Source organism: Rhinatrema bivittatum, chromosome 9 (genome assembly GCF_901001135.1).
Source record: "Rhinatrema bivittatum chromosome 9, aRhiBiv1.1, whole genome shotgun sequence".
Lineage (NCBI taxonomy): Eukaryota > Metazoa > Chordata > Amphibia > Gymnophiona > Rhinatrematidae > Rhinatrema > Rhinatrema bivittatum.
In genome coordinates this window covers 216,035,091-216,051,610 of record NC_042623.1, presented here as the reverse complement: position 1 = coordinate 216,051,610, position 16,520 = coordinate 216,035,091, and the positions used below count along the sequence as shown (strand labels likewise).

The window sequence follows — 16,520 nt, the reverse complement described above, 5'->3', positions numbered from 1 at the left end:
ATTAGCTTTCCATGCTAATCAATTGTTTTAGTTGTCTGTTCGCATTACTTTTAGTAGTGTTATGTTAAACTAATTCTTTTTCTTTCAATTGTCCTGAATTGTACTCCCTGTTCATTGTAACTTTCTTTCTTTTAATTATGGTTTCCCCTGGTTTTGCTGTAAACCGGTATGATAAGACTTGGTCTTGAGCAGGGGTGGGCAAGTCCGGTCCTCGAGGGCTGCAAACCAGTCGGGTTTTCAGGATACCCCTAATGAATATGCATGAAATAGATTTGCATACAACTGAGGCAGTGTGTATGCAGGTCTCTCTCATGCATATTCATTAAGTATCCTGAAAACCCGACTGGTTTGCAGCCCTCGAGGACCGGAATTGCCCACCCCTGGTCTTGAGCATCGGTATATTAAAAGAATCTAAATAAATAAATAAATAAAATATCCCTGGGGGCTTACAGAGCATGCTTGACATACTACAAATGGTTAATCAACAATGCAAAAAAGGAATTCTACGCTAAAAAATTTAAAAAATTAATCACAACCCAAGAGCCTTATTCTCGATCATAAAACAATTAACAAAAGATACTAGCCGCAACCAAACTAAATTAACAGAGGAAAAATGCAATGAAATGGCATATTTCTTTAAGGAAAAAGTGGCAAAGTTAATCATAGAGAACCTAAAAATTGATAATTCACCTATCACTATGTCAACAAAAGAGATTAATAAATGGGAGGAGTTTGAATTAACCAGTGTTTCCGAAATTGATGTTATCATTAATCAAATTAATCCTGCAAGCCATCCCCTAGATGAGATTCCAGCACACACCTTGAAACAAATTAAGGAGGTAATATCTAGTCCAATCAGATATATAATTATTAAATCCCTGGCTGAAGGCCATGTCCCAGACATATTAAAAACCGCTGTAATAAAACCCGTATTGAAAAAAGTTAATCTAGACCCATCTATTTTGAGCAATTATCGACTATATTAAATTTATCATTCATATCAAAAATCCTAGAAAAAATAGTACAAAAGCAGTTGACAGACCATCTCGAAGACAATAATATCCTCTTTCCAACACAATTTGGTTTTCTAAAACTCTATAATACAGAATCTCTACTGTTATCATTAACTGACACAACATAATGGTCAAAATTTTCTCTTAATTTTATTAGATTTATCAGCGGTGTTCAATACCGTGAATCATGCTATTCTTTTAAAAAGGCTATCGGAAATAGGACTGACAAAAACTACCTTACTATGGTTCACTTCCTATTTAGAAAACCGAAAATTTCAGGTAAAAGTCAATAACACTTTATCAGAAAAAATAAATGTGGATACTGGCGATCCGCAAGGTTTGGCCTTATCAGCATCATTATTTAACATTTATTTGCTGCCCTTATGTCACCTGCTCTCAGGTTTAGATTAAACATATTTCATCTATGCGGATGACATACAAATCCTCATGCCAATCACAGAATCCATTGAAATCACATACAAAAAAGACCGCTATGTACTTATCTTACATAAAGCAATTATTAACACACATGAAAATTATCATAAACATGTCAAAAACAGAAGTCATACTGCTAGAACAAAAATCAAATAACGAGCTGCTACCCCTACTGTGCGCGCGCGCTTCAGACTTTGTACCAGCAAGGGCGCGAACCTCGGGGGCGTCCCCCCGTAGTGACGTCATCCGTTTTCAATTTAAAAGATCTTTGTTTGCTAACCTCAAACGAGTTAGCAAGGAACTCCAACGGGACTTGCTTCGGCAGTCCACACTACTTGCAACAATGATCCGAGTCAGCAAGGGGAAACCTTTCTCCACTGCTTGGCCTTTTCAAACTTACCAGGAGTACCCGCTCCTCGGGAGCTCCGCTCTCTCTCTTTTTGATTTCAGATTGTTGGACGGGATTCGGTACTCGCTCCACGAGGGCCCTTGTTCCTAATCTCTAAGACTCCCTTCAGTCTAAGACGTTATCGCAGGTATGGAGATCGTGAGTTACCATTGCAGATTGCAGATAGGAAACGGTACTCGCTCCACAAGGGCCTCTGTTCCTAATACCTTTCTCAGACTCCCTTCTTCCTCAGAAGATATTGCATACCTATATCTTATGGATTACTATTACAGATTAACAGATAGGAATCGGTACTTGCTCCACAAGGGTCTATGCTCCTAAATCTCTCCTAGCCTCTCTTCTATTCCAGAAGCCATCCCATACACATTTATTATGAGTTCTATTTCAGATGGCCTACAGGAACCAGTACTTGCCTGCAGCTCCTGTTCCTGAATACTGAAGACTCTCTGTTGCATACAGGACATTACAGATATCTACAATTGTGAGTGTATCATCTACCACTGGTTATGCCCAGCATACCCTGTCTACTCACTACCTATGGTCACTCCTTACAGCTCAGCAACTCAGAGATTATAGTTCCTGTATCAGAGGGACTTCAGCCCTGCTGGGCACATCAACTCACTACTGCCACCTCTGGTGGTTCTACTTCCAGTCTAATAAAGAACTATCTGTGTTTGTCTCAATACTCCCGCCTAACCAGTGGTCCATCTCAGGATCTCCACTTGAGGACGCTGTCACCTGCCATCGGCCCAGGGATTCACTATTTCTACTAAGTGTTACTCCTCTTTCTGCGGAAGCTGATCCATATCAGATAGCTATCTCCCTGTGGGGATCATACAGGTTGCTGGCTCATCTTTCTACAGGAACAAAGCATAACAGTTGCTACTCCTTCCCTCTGGGGGAGCAGAGCACTAACAGATTGCTGAACTCTTCCTCCTACAGGAACCAAGCCTATCAGATTGCTAACTCCCTAGCAAGATCCGTAACAGATAGCTAACTCTGCCCCCCTGGCGGGGTGGTCCTGAACAGATTGCTAACTCCGCAGCCTAATTCATAACAGATTGCTAACTCCTCCTTCTTCAGGAGCAGAAGCGAAACACATTGCTAACTTCCATCTGCTTGCTCCTCCCATCAGCATAGCAGATATCGGCAGATTGCTAACTCCCATCTGCTTGCTCCTCCCATCAGCATAGCAGATTATAACACCAGCGAAATCTCAGATCTAAATCAAGGACTTTTGCCAATCCCTTTATTAAAATCAGCCCGTTTGACTCAGGTAAGAAAAAGAGCAATATCATTAGCAAGTGCTAATTTATGGAATGCTTTACCAATTGAGACAAGACTACAACAAAATATAAAAATATTCAAAAAAGAAATTGGCTTTTCAGGCAGGCATTTTACGAAACTCAGTAGTCTCGTAGTTTTAATTTCCTCTTATTTTTATATATTACTCTCATGAATTCCAGTATATTGATTTTATCCTTATATTAGTTTCATTTATGTTTTAGGAAGTATGATGTTTTGCTGTAATTTCTTTTTTAGGGATGTGCAGGCAAAAAGTTTTCGTTGCGTACGTGATACGTATTCGTGGGGGGTCAATTCCGTTTCATGCTGAAGTATGCAGAATTCAATAAGTTGTCGATCTGTAAATACGTTACTACTAAATTAACTACAACCCCCCACCCTCCTGACCCCCCCAAAGACTTACCAAAACTCCCTGGAGGTCCAGTGGTGGGGTCCGGGAACTCACTCACACCCTCGGTGCTAGTTTCATCATGGCGCCGATAGCCTTTGTCACAGGGGCTACCGGTGCCATTGGTCAGCCCCTGTCACATGGCCATCGGCGCCATCTTGTGCTCCTACCATGTGACAGGGGCTGACCAATGGCACCGGTAGCCCCTGTGACATAGTATGGGCAAAGGCTATCGGCGCCATTTTGAGTCCTGGCGTCGGACGGCAGGTCGCTCCGGGACCCCCGTTGGACCCACAGGGACTTTTGGCCAGCTTGGGGGGGCCTCCTGACCCCCACAAGACTTGCCAAAAGTCCAGCGGGGGTCCGGGAGCGACCTCCTTGCACGCTGGCCGTCCGATCCCAATACTCAAAATGGCGCCGATCGCCTTTGCCCTCACTATGACGGCGATCGGCGCCATTTTGAGACTCAAAATCGCCGTCCGATGCCAATACTCAAAATGGCGCCGATCGCCGTCATAGTGAGGGCAAAGGCGATCGGCGCCATTTTGAGTATTGGGATCGGACGGCCGGCGTGAAAGGAGGTCGCTCCCGGACCCCCGCTGGACTTTTGGCAAGTCTTGTGGGGGTCAGGAGGCCCCCCCCAAGCTGGCCAAAAGTCCCTGTGGGTCCAACGGGGGTCCCGGAGCGACCTGCCGTCCGACGCCAGGACTCAAAATGGCGCCGATAGCCTTTGCCCATACTATGTCACAGGGGCTACCGGTGCCATTGGTCAGCCCCTGTCACATGGTAGGAGCACAAGATGGCGCCGATGGCCATGTGACAGGGGCTGACCAATGACACCGGTAGCCCCTGTGGTAAAGGCTATCGGCGCCATGATGAAACTAGCACCGAGGGTGTGAGTGAGTTCCCGGACCCCACCGCTGGACCACCAGGGAGTTTTGGTAAGTCTTGTGGGGGTCAGGAGGGTGGGGGGTTTAAATTTTTATTTAGGCCGATTAAAACAGAAATCTGTTTAATATGTGGGGAGTCGCGATGCGTTTCGCCTCCCCACGTATTTAACAGATAGCAAAAAATAAGTTGCAGATTACAAATACGTGGAAAACGGATGCACACCTCTATTCTTTTTATCCTTATATTAGTTCACTAGCGGTACCCCGCCACATGTTGCAGTGGCAGAGTCAGGTTCTTTTCCCTCCCTCCCCCTTCCCCTTGCTCATTTACCTCAGTCACTCATCCTCCTCCCCCTTGGGCACTCACCCCCCCTTCCCTCCCCTGACCCCACTCCAACTCTCTCCCCACACTCACCTCTCCCCTCATTCTCCCTCCCCTGACACTCACCTCCCCCCTCATTCTCCCTCCCCTCACTGTCACCTCCCACCGCCTACTGCCTACCCTGCAGATCAGAACATCTTTGTCTATCTATTTCTGTGGGAACCCCCCCACCCCCAAAAAAACCCCAATCCCAACCCTTTAAATCAAATAATAACCCCCCCTGCCCCCCCCAAGACCTGGGAAATTAAAATTGTTGGTGCTACATGTGGTCTGTCCCTGGGCATCTGTGCGCGTTATGTAGCCAAATAGGGGAGTGCCCAACCAAATTTGCACTCCCAAATTTGTTTTGTGGTTTGGGGAGGGCTATTTCGGTGCGTTCCCGAGATCGTGCAACTTTAGTGTATGTATTTGTGTGTGAACCTCCCCCTGCCCCCAAAAAACAACCCTATGAGAAATGTTCTCTTAAACTAACCACCCCACACTCACCTGCCCCCCCCCCCAGCCCTGCGAAAAACAGTAGCCCACCCCCCTGCCCCCCCAGAGTTGCCGAATGAATGAAACCTGCCCCCCCTCATGACCCCTCCCCAAGATGTTCGCAATAAATTCATTACCACCCTCCACCCTCCAGACCCCCCAAGACCTGATAAAAATGTCAGTCGGTGGAGCGGGCGTTCAGGAGCGGTCCGGGAGCGATGTATTGGCGTTGGTCCGTCAGCTGCGAGCACTGAAAAGGGTTCCGACGGCCCTTTGCCCTTACTATGTCAGTGGGGTGGACAATGGCAGTGGTAGGTCCTCTGACATAGTAAGGGCAAAGGGCCGCCGGCTGTCAGTCTTGAAAATGGCGCCGAGGGGCCCTTGCCCTTACTATGTCACATGGGCTACTGCCGCCATTGGTGTCCCCGAGTGGCCTAGTAAGGGAAAGGTCCGCCGGCGCCATTTTGATTGCTGGCAGGCGACGTCCGTAGTGCATGCGATGTGTCCCGGACCGGTCCTGCCCCCCCCGCTGGAGCAGCCTGGACTTTTGTCCGGGTTTGTGTGTGCTCGGAGGGTGTGGGAAGTAAGTAAAAATGGCATATGCGTGGGGTGTGTGAGGAGGGTGTTTTTGTGTGTGGTGGGAGGCTGTGGGAAGTAAATCAATTTGGCGTGTGTGTGGGGGGTGTGAGGAGGGTGGTGGGTGTATTTTATCTGTAAAGGAAATAGTTAACCTCTGGCGAAAAAAGTGCACGAATGTGTTAAAATGGAAGTGAAACGTGGACCTGGACTGGTGAAATGATTAGTATAGCGTGTTAGTGAAAGGTGTAACAGATGGCGCTTACGTCCAGCAGATGTCACTGTTTTCTGGAAAAAATCTTTAAACCTATTTTACCTGTCACAGGTGTGACATATCTGTAATGTAAGTACAGAAGAACCTTCCTTTATGCGAAATGAAGGTTGTGTCCAAATTTGAAAGCAATCGGTTCAGTGGTTTCTGAGATTAGCGATTTTGTCCAAACTATTTAACATTTTTATTTATATAGATTTATGTTTTAGGAAAAATTATGTTTTATTGTATATTTCATTTTATAGTGTTTGTTTATGTACTGCTAGATGATAATGCCATTATTTTAATTATGTTTAAGTTTATAGATGATAAGTTTTATGTGTTAGGAATTGACACTGTATTAGTCTTTAACAGTTTGTTCAGTCCTTTTTCAGCTTATTGAGACCCTCCTGGTTCTTTAGCTTGAGTTTCACCCATTTCTTCCACCCAGTTAGTACTACACAATAAATACGTCTGATATCATTTTTGCCAGATAGTAAAAATATGCAAGTAAATTGTAAAATGTACATGCATACCTTTCAAAATAGCAACTTAAATGTGTAACTGTTGGACCCTGCTTGGGAATACCCTTAGAACGCCCCTTTTTTACACACGTAAATGTGTGCGTGAAAGTGAACATGTGCATATATTTTGGAATTTTTATAAAACATGAAATACGTGATTGCTAATTATTACACTCATAAAGATGAATTTTAGAAGAGATGTATGCACACAAAGTAGCAGATGCATGCACAGGGATAGTAACTTACAAACAGACATGTGGGCACATATATATATGCGTGTACATTGGCACACTTCCAGAGACTCAGCAATTTTATAACTTGCGCGTATATATGCAAGCAGGTTGTAAAATAGCCTAGGCGTGCATATATGTGTGCCTGATTTTAAGCTTGTGCGTATCCATCAGCGTAAGTTGGGTTTCAGCCATGTAAGTGAGGGAATTTTATAACAGCTGTTGGGTAGAATTATGTGTATTTTATATAACATGCAGGCTTTTGGGTGTACAATATAAAACATGTGTACATGTGCACGCGCGCGTTCATATACCTAGGTATATGGGCGTGCTCGCACACATTTTAAAGTTACTCTCGCTGAAATTTTGAAAATTCACCTCTAAATCTAGCTGATCAAACAAATGGGCATTCCAGGGAGCAGAGCTTCATTAGGAAAGCAACTTAGTTGGTCAACTATGAGCGCTCCCATTAAAATCATCCATTGTACCTGAAGACTGGAGGATAGCATATGTAACCCCAATATTTAAAAAGGGCTCCAGGGGTGATCTGGGAAACCTCAGACCAGTTAGCCTGACTTCAGTGCCAGGAAAAATAGTTGAAAGTGTTCTAAAAATCTAAATCACAGAACATATAGAAACACATGGTTTAATGTAACAAAGCCAGCATGGCTTTACCCAAGACAAGTCTTGCCTCACACATCTGCTTCATTTTTTTGAAGGGGTTAATAATCATGGATAAAAGGTGAACCAGTAGATGTAGTGTATTTGGATTTTCAGAAGACATTTGAAAAATTCCCCCATGAAAGGCTTCTAAGAAAATTAGAAAGTCATGGGATAGGAGGCAATGTTTTTTCACGAATTACAAACTGGTTAAAAGACAGGAAACAGAGAGTTGGATTAAACAGTCAATTTTCTCAGTGGAAAAGTGTAAACAGTGGAGTGACTCAGGGATCTGTACTTGGACCGGTGCTTTTCAATGTGTTTATAAATGATTTGGAAAGGAATACGATGAGTGAGGTTATCAAATTTGCGGATGATACAAAATTATTCAGAGTAGTTAAATCACAAGCAGATTGTGATAAATTGCAGGAGGACCTTGTGAGACTGAAAGACTGGGCATCCAAATGGCAGATGAAATATAATGTAGACAAGGCAGGTGTAACTTGCGTGTGCCGGCCGGCTACCGGAGCACTCGAGACCGCCCCAGGCCCGCCGCCACGCCCCTGCCCCACCCCCTGCCCCGCCCCTGCCCTGCCCCCTGCCCCGCCCCCGGACCACCCCTTCTGGAAAGCCCCGGGACATACGCGCGTCCCGGGGCTTGTGTGCGCCATCGAGCCTATGCAAAATAGTCTTGGTGCGCGCAAGGGTAGGTTTTGGGGGTAAGATACGTGCATAACCCTTTGAAAATCTACCCCTTAGTGTGCTGCAGCAGTCAAAAAAGCAAACAGAATGTTAGGAATTATTAGGAAAGGAATAGTGAATAAAATGGAAAATGTCACAATGTCTTTTTATCGCTCCATGGTGAGACCACACCTTGAGTACTGTGTAGAATTCTGGTCACCGCATCTCAAACAAGATATAATTGCACTGGAGAAGGTACAGAGAAGGGCGACCAAAATGATAAAGAGGATGGAACAGCTCCCCTATGAGGAAAGGCTAAAGAGGTTAGGGCTGTTCAGCTTGGAGAAGAGACGAGTGAGGGGGGATATGACAGAGGTGTTTAAAATCATGAGAGGTCTAGAATGGGTAAATGTGAATCAATTATTTATTCTTTCAGATAATAGAAGAACTAGGAGCCACTCTATGAAGGTAGCAAGTAGCACATTTAAAACTAATCAAAGAAAATTCTTTTTCACTCAATGCACAATTAAGCTCTGGAATTTGTTGCCAGGGGATGTGGTTAGTGCAGTTAGTGTGGCTGGGTTTAAAAATGGTTTGGATAAGTTCTTGGAGGAGAAGTCCATTATCTGCCATTAATCAAGTTGACTTAGGGAATAGCCACTGCTATTAATTGCATCAGTAGCATGGGATCTTCTTGGTGTTTGGGTACTTGCCACGTTCTTGTGGCTTGGATTGCCCACTGTTGGAAACAGGATGCTGGGCTTGATAAACGCTTGGTCTGACCCAGTATGGCATGTTCTCCTTTTTGTACACAATTTTGAAATAAAGCACTTTTTGATCAAGGAAGGAAATATTTTAGTGATAATATTGTACATATAAGAGCTTGAAGAAGCTTCTGTATGGGCAGGACATGTAGGGAGAGTGATTTTGAAAGCCATTTGTAGTGAGTGAAACAGAGTTTTAGCCATTAAGTGTGCTCTCCCTGTGAGCTGGTAAAGTTAGAGTGAAGCGTCTCAACATGTATATCTTTACGCACAGTGGAGTAGATTTTAAAAAGGTGTGCATGCTACCCGGCGTGCGCACATGTACACCTGATTTCATAACTTGCGTGCACAGGCACACGCAAGTTATAAAATCAGGGGTCGGCACGCGCAAGGGGGTGGACAATTGTGCACATCGTGCGCGCTGAGCCATGCTGCCTTTCCCCATTCCCTTCCAGGCCTTTCCGAAATCGGAGAGGCCTGGAAGGGAACATCCCTTCCCCTTAACCTGACCTTCCCACCTCTTTCCCTAAACTCTCCTCCCCCTAGACCTACTCTAACCCCCCCCCCCCAAATTTTAATTTTACCTTTTGCGTCTGCCTTCGGGCAGGCACAAGTTGCGTGCACCTTGTGCACCTTGCGGCAGGCTGCCGGCACGCAATCCTTCGACACAGCAGCAATGGCCACTGTGTTGCAGCTCTCTGTCCCCGCTCCCACTCCACCCAGCCCCGCCCCTTTGGTAAAGCCCCGGGACTTACACACGTCTCGAGGATTTACATGCGTTGCCGGGCCTTTTTAAAATAGGCCCGACACGCGTAACCTTCTTAAAATTTGGCCTAGAGGGAGGAGGTGTTCCCAGGGTCAGGGCTGCAGAGGGGCTTGCAGCTGCACATGTGTAAGGGCTTTCCTGAGATCTTTTTCAAAGGGAATCTATGTGGGCATTTTCACTTTGAAAACTGGGAGAAAGCCCACAGGTAAAAAGTATCAGTGGACTTGCACAAATTCAGACAGAATATTACCTCCTAAGTTTAGAAATGCTCTACATGGGGGGGGGGGGGGGGGAATAGATGAGGAAGTGCTCTGGAGCTCCCCTTTAATGTCACAAAATGATTTCTGTTCTTTCTTGCAAAGAAAATTCCAAAACAGTATATAAATATTTTGGAAGATGCTTTTATAACAGCCCACATAAATTTGCAGGCTGTTGTCCTCCCAATTTTCAAAGCAAACATAGATGTAAGTTTGTTTTGAAAATGATCCCAGAAAAGCTATGCAACCACAATTAAACCTGCTATTTGGTGCGCGTAGTTTTGCAGAGAGAGTTTCTGCATATAGGGGTAGATTTTCAAAGGATTACGCGCGTAACCCCAAAAACCTGCTCCTGCGCGTGCTGAGCTTATTTTGCATAGCCTTGGCGACGTGCGCAAGCCCCAAGATGCGTGTATGTCCCAGGGCTTTGAAAAAGGGGCGGGAAGGGGCGGGGCCGGGGGTGGGGCGCCGGTTCGGGGCGGTCCTGAGTCCTCCGGCACAGCGTTACTCCTGAAATAAAGGTGGGGGGATTTAGGAAGGACTGGGGGGTGGGTTAAATAGGGGAAGGGAGGGGAAGGTGGGGGAAGGTGGGGAGGAGCAGAAGGAAAGTTCCCTCCGAGGTCACTCTGATTTCGGAGCGGCCTTGGAGGGAACGGGGAAAGCCATCGGGGCTTCCCAAGGGCTTGGCGTGCGCAAAGTGCACAAGTATGCATCCCCTTGTGCGCGCCGACCCCGGATTTTATAACATGTGTGCACATGTTATAAAATCGGGTGTACATTTGTGCGTGCCGGGTAGCACGCACAAATGTACCCCGCACGCGCTCATTTAAAAATTTGCCCCATACTATTTGGAATCTAAGGGGTAGATTTTATAAATGCGCACGCGTCCATGAGGGCCTATACATTCCAGCTCCTGGGCTTCTATGAGACATTGTGTGAGTCTTACCATCAGGTTCGGTACATGTACTCTGCTTACCCTGCCTACTCACTATATTTAAATTTCTCTACAGCTCAGCCTCCAGGGATTGCTGTTCCAGCTTCTGAGGGACTACAGCCCAGCCGGGCATTCCAGCTCACTACTGCCACCTTTGATGGTTCAGTATACTGTCTAATAAAAGAACTAGTGTGTGTCTGTCTCCATACTCTGAGCCTGACCGGTGGTCCCACTTGGGGTCTTCCCTGGGGGCGTGGTCATCTGCCACTGGTCCAAGGATCCACCCACAACTCTCCTAAACACTACAGATTGCTCCTCCCATCAGATAGTGGTTTCATTACAGATTGCTAACTCCTCACGGAGATGCATTATAGATTGCTAACTCCATGGATCTGGCACAACTGAGTGCTTTGCAGGCCATACCGGGCCTGGCCCAGCGCATTGTGGAGCAGCAAGACGCCTTGCAGAAACTTACTGCAGCATTTCATCAGCTACACACACCGAAGGTTCAAGGCACAGCCTCCAACCAAGAAGGTCAGTCACCGGAAGTAACTTTGAAGACTGCTGTACCACTGGCGGCTCCAATCTGCTTTTCCAGAGAAATCCAGAAGACCCGGGGCTTTTTGAACCAGTGCTGCATGCACTTAGCCATCTCTATTTCCTACAGATCTCTCCAAGACTACCTACATCCTTTCATACCTGGGTGGACTCTCTCTTTTGCAGGACAAAGAAGGATTTATGGTTTAAATCTGTTTTTTATGACCCTGCTCGAACTTCTGTTGCTGGTTCTGCTTTAGTGGATTTGAAGCAAGGCAGCAGATCTTTGGCTGAATTTGCCATAGAGTTCAAAACTCTTGCGGCAGAACTTCGCTGGGACCCCAGATGTTCATCAGAAATCCCTCAGCAGGAGCTGAGGTATCCACATGACCAGTGTCACCGGCCCACTGAGGGATGCCGGATCCCCCGATAGGTCAATCCACCCCTTCTTCAAGACCTCACAGGCTTCTTCTTCTGAAGATGAGGCCTGAAAGGACTTCAAAACTCAGCAGTTCTTTTCTCTCAACTTTTAATTGATCCATTAAAAGGTATCAACCTACAAAGACTTCAGTTTTGTTTGCAGTCAATTTGACTACTAGAACTTGACAGTAATTATATGAAACAAATTAATTAAGCTTTATTGGCATATAGAGCCTAACATCACATTTAGGGGTGAATTTTAAAAGCATTGCTTGCATTGAAAGGCCCATGTACATGAGTATCTGGGCTGCGTGCAAGCAACGTGCATTTTAAAAGCTGTAAATTACATGCATATATGTGCGTGCGTGAGTATAAAAAAAAGGGGGTGGAGTTGGATGTTCCTGGGTGGGACCAAAAATTATATTCGCAAATCAGATTTTTTAATACAGTGGCCACACTGCGTGTTGGACTCTTAGCTGCACATGTTTACTTCTGCTCTTAATGAAGTGTAAGTCTGCATATACCTTTGTTAAGGCCTAAACTGACTGGGTGAGGGGGAGTCTGATTCAACTGGGGGGAGTGCAGTATGAAGAACCAAAGGAGTCTGGATGACCTTGAGATGGACTGGGCAAACTGGTGGGGGACTAATTGGTAAAACTGGGAATGCTCTTCACATGTTTCAAAATCCATATACAAGCGCATTTTAAAGCAGATAAAGTCCTAAGGAAGACATGTGAATTCTGTTTGTTTGAGTAACCACTTAAAATTAGGAGCTCACATATATGTGGTAGGCGTATTTATAATTATACATTCGCAACTGTGCGCACAATGGAAAATGTTTGCGTATGGGCGCTTGCACACTGGTTTTAAATTTATCATCCCTATGAAATGTTTTTTTGATTTTTTTTTTTTTTTTTTACTGAAAACAGATGAACAGAAGGATGGATGTATGAAACACCCTGAAACCTATACAATGCCAGTGTATAACAGCAACCTTTTATTGGAGAATGGGTTATTTTCACTGGAAAATAAATATAATTTTTATAGATGTTTGTGAAGAAGTACGATTACAAAAAAGAATTGAAATTGTATGTTACTTAGGCTTTAAAGAAACTATCCTTTTTACATGAGTTTATTGAAGCATTTATGATTTTAATTTAACACTATAAGCAGATACTATGACTTTGATATAGAGGTGAATTATAAAAGCCTGGCATGCGCCCAAAGTGGGAGACGCAGACACATGTAGGGCTGACACGTGCCTGCCGTATCTTAAAAGCAACCTACATGTGCATGCACTTCCTGCAGCACATGGATCCCACTTAATTTCAAAACGGAACATCGTGTGGGTGGGGGCGTGGGCATTCTGGGGCACGGCCAAGGGATGCGCACGTCCACATCCAGTGCCATGGTAAGTTTACTTCTGCTCTGGAGGAGATGTACCTTTAAAATACAAGAAAACCCCAGCCATTTCTGTGGGGTTTAAAGGGTCTGTGTGTGCGGCCAGTCCCTGTGCGTGCACCTTATAAAATGGGCGCCTCCCTGGGCGCACACCGACATACGTCTTTGCATATGCGTCTACGCATCAGTTTGAAATTTACTGTCATGCTGTTTTAAAATTTTGTGTCCTAAGTAACGGCTATTGAGCAAGTTGAGAAAGTTTGACTCTGTGAGAACTGTACAAACATTTTTTTTCATGACATGATTTCTTCAACCGAGGGGCTGAATGGGAAAATAATTTTTCTTCATGTTTATGAAGAATCTTGCTAGACTGAAGCATATGTAACGGTCTCAGTTTAGTCCTCAGCTGATGGTATTCAGTATTAAATATAATGCCTTTTTTTTTTCATGTGGCTGTAAGTTTACAAGGGGTCTGAAGCAGCAATCTATTGCAAAATGACAACTACGGAGGACTCGAGGGGATGCAGCCACTGTGGCACCTGCCTGACTGCTCCTTACCCCAGTTCTCCCCAACAAGAGTCTTTCAAAATTGTAGTGGAAACAGCAGACAGCATTTTTGCAAACCCCCCCCACCACCTTGGCTGCCTATGTTAAGCAAGTTCCTGTTCTCCACACAGGAAGTCATAGTCATGACTACTATTTCATTTCACAAGCACAAGAACAGCAAGAAAGGACAATGCTAACCATATGGCAATATATGTAAAATGTTGTAAAGTCAAACCTGAGGAGGAGAATTAGTGGTAGGATGCATGATCATATTGCTATTATTTTATTATTAAAGCTGCAGCCATTTAGTCCCACTATACCTGCCTCAATATTTTCTGTTCCTAGCCTATGGTATGTGAAAGGGAAGGGGATGGGAGGCGTGGAAGGGATAGGCTGGATGTTATACGGGCATGCATAGACCAAGCTAGGGCTCATCTACAATTCCCATGTTATGTGTCCTATTTCTCTATAGGAAATTTTAGTGAAAAGAAATAGGGATTCTATGTGTCAGAGATGTTGGGGAGAATCTCAAAATTATGAGCCATAGGTCACTGGGTCCTTTACTATCTGAGGCATAAATCTGAATGAAATTGGATCAATTGATCAAAAGTGATCGGGGGAGAGTGTGCTTGAGGAAAAGTGGCCATTTTTGCTATTGAAAACTAGGCTATAAACACCTCCTGTAAATATTCTGGGGACAGAAAAAAGTACACTTCCTTTCTGGCTTAAAAGATACTTAAATGTTGAATTATTTACACAGGAAGGACAATTGTGGTCTTAAACATGCGTTTGATACTATCAATACAACTGCCTTTTCTGTGGCTTTTAAGCAACTCCACTGATGGATTTTAGAATCTGTGTGTGTTTGTTGTCAGTGTTACAATTTGCAAAATCTTTCATCTTAAAATGTGTCAAAATGCTATGCGACAGGAACCCTTGAGCAGAAAACAGGAAATATAACACTGGTAACAAAATGGCTTTGCATATCTGTATTACAACTTTAGCTTTTATAAGTCAATGATTAGTAATTCAAACAAAGCTAATTTTAATATATAGTAACAGAAACAAAGTAAAAGAAATAATGTTTGGTGTAAAATCTTTAGAACCTCTCCCCTCTGAACCCTTAGAAGTATGAGGGCAATAACATGTTTCAAAAACCCTTCTAACTTTATAAAATTGATAAGACAGCTTTTAGAAAATGACTTTAAGAATGCACCAATCTTAATCAAAGCTGATCTTTAGCATTTGCAAAACGTATACATTGCAAGTAAAAAAACACCCAGAAAAAAAAATCATAACTTTATATAGGCATCTATTTTTGGAAACCAATGTCCTGACCATGTCTGCTATAAACAAAGTTGTAGTATTTTGAGATATTCCTAATAGCAAGAAGCAGGGTATCTGGAAGGCTCAATAACTTAAGTTTGCCTTTTTGGCCTAGGCTGTTAACAAAACATCTTGGAGAGAAAGTTACAGAAATCACCTGAACTTTACCTGTGCGTGCTGGGTATTCTTCTGTGCTGAAAAATGTTTTAGCACCACCACTTCCACCACCACCACCTTCTCTACTTCATATGCTGTGCTTTGCAGAGCACTCTGGGTATAATTACAAAGAGGAAGTACTAAAAGACCAGAATAATTATGCTCTCAAAACTCTATAGGTCTAAAAATGTGAAACTGCTCACAGAAGCTTACAGAAGTAACCACGGCAATAGACTGTGGTTTGCATTTTTTTTTCAGGACTCTAAAATGACTTTCGGCTATCAACTTCCTCCTCCCCCTGCCCCCCAATCAAACTGCTAACAAAGACATGTCTATTTCAACCCCAGATTCTGACAATTATACCGCACTTGTCAAAACAATGCTGAATAATTCTATCTAATTCCTTTGGTAGAATGAAGATCTGTTGTATTTGTTAACATAGCACATTTTAAAATCCACCAATCAGAAGTGTTCGGAGTGTGACCTAACTGCTAATCTGACCACTGACATCTGGTCTGAAGAGCAGCTCGCAGAAACTGATGTGAATGCCAGCATGTGTTCTGGAACACGGCTCGTGGTTTGTGTCCTCTGGTCTCGTACTTCCTTCCTCATTAAATGTTGCCTGTGAGTCATAGATAAAGACTTGCAAAGCCGAAGCCACCATCTGCAAACTTTCTGCTTTTATGTACAGCTACAGCCCCAGTGATCACAGAGCAGGTGCAGAGGCATATATTGAAGCAAGTATTACAGATGGAATCTGACTTTGAGATGCATATCAGTTTGTGTGCCACTGGAATGTAATTAAGCAATAATGATAATAATAATAACAATGGCGACAGCAGCAACAGTAAACTTTTTCCTTGTGCAAACATTTTATAGTATCAACACTGGCAGTTTGGAACTTAATTCCATGCTATATTTAGCAAATTTAGCCACACATATGTCTGATTTACAGCATTGTAAGACTATCCAGAGGATTAGATGGCAATAATTCAAATGAGAAATGAAAAATATTAAACAGTTGAAACATATATTGGTATTTTTCATGACTGGAATACCAATCCGGTAAGTATCAGGCAAGGCTACCATCATCCCCTAGCACCTACAGGCAAATCATCGTCATCACCCATCATCATGGTTCGTTTGTTTGACTCCTTCCTAACCAGAGAGTTGAAAGCATATCACAGGGGTCTAGA

The 16,520-nt window shown here is 44.0% G+C and overlaps 1 protein-coding gene across 2 annotated transcripts in view; it reads right to left on the bottom strand.

Annotated features, from left to right (window-relative positions):
* MBNL1 (muscleblind like splicing regulator 1) overlaps positions 1–15,698 on the bottom strand; it is a 623,451-nt gene extending 607,753 nt beyond the window's left edge. The window contains exon 1 of one of the 2 annotated variants that reach the window (XM_029615932.1): positions 15,337–15,698. The gene's annotated coding sequence lies outside the window, so the exon portion shown is untranslated. The remainder of the gene's footprint in view (positions 1–15,336) is intronic. The other variant, XM_029615940.1, reaches the window with a different exon arrangement.
* Positions 15,699–16,520: the final 822 nt, after the last annotated feature.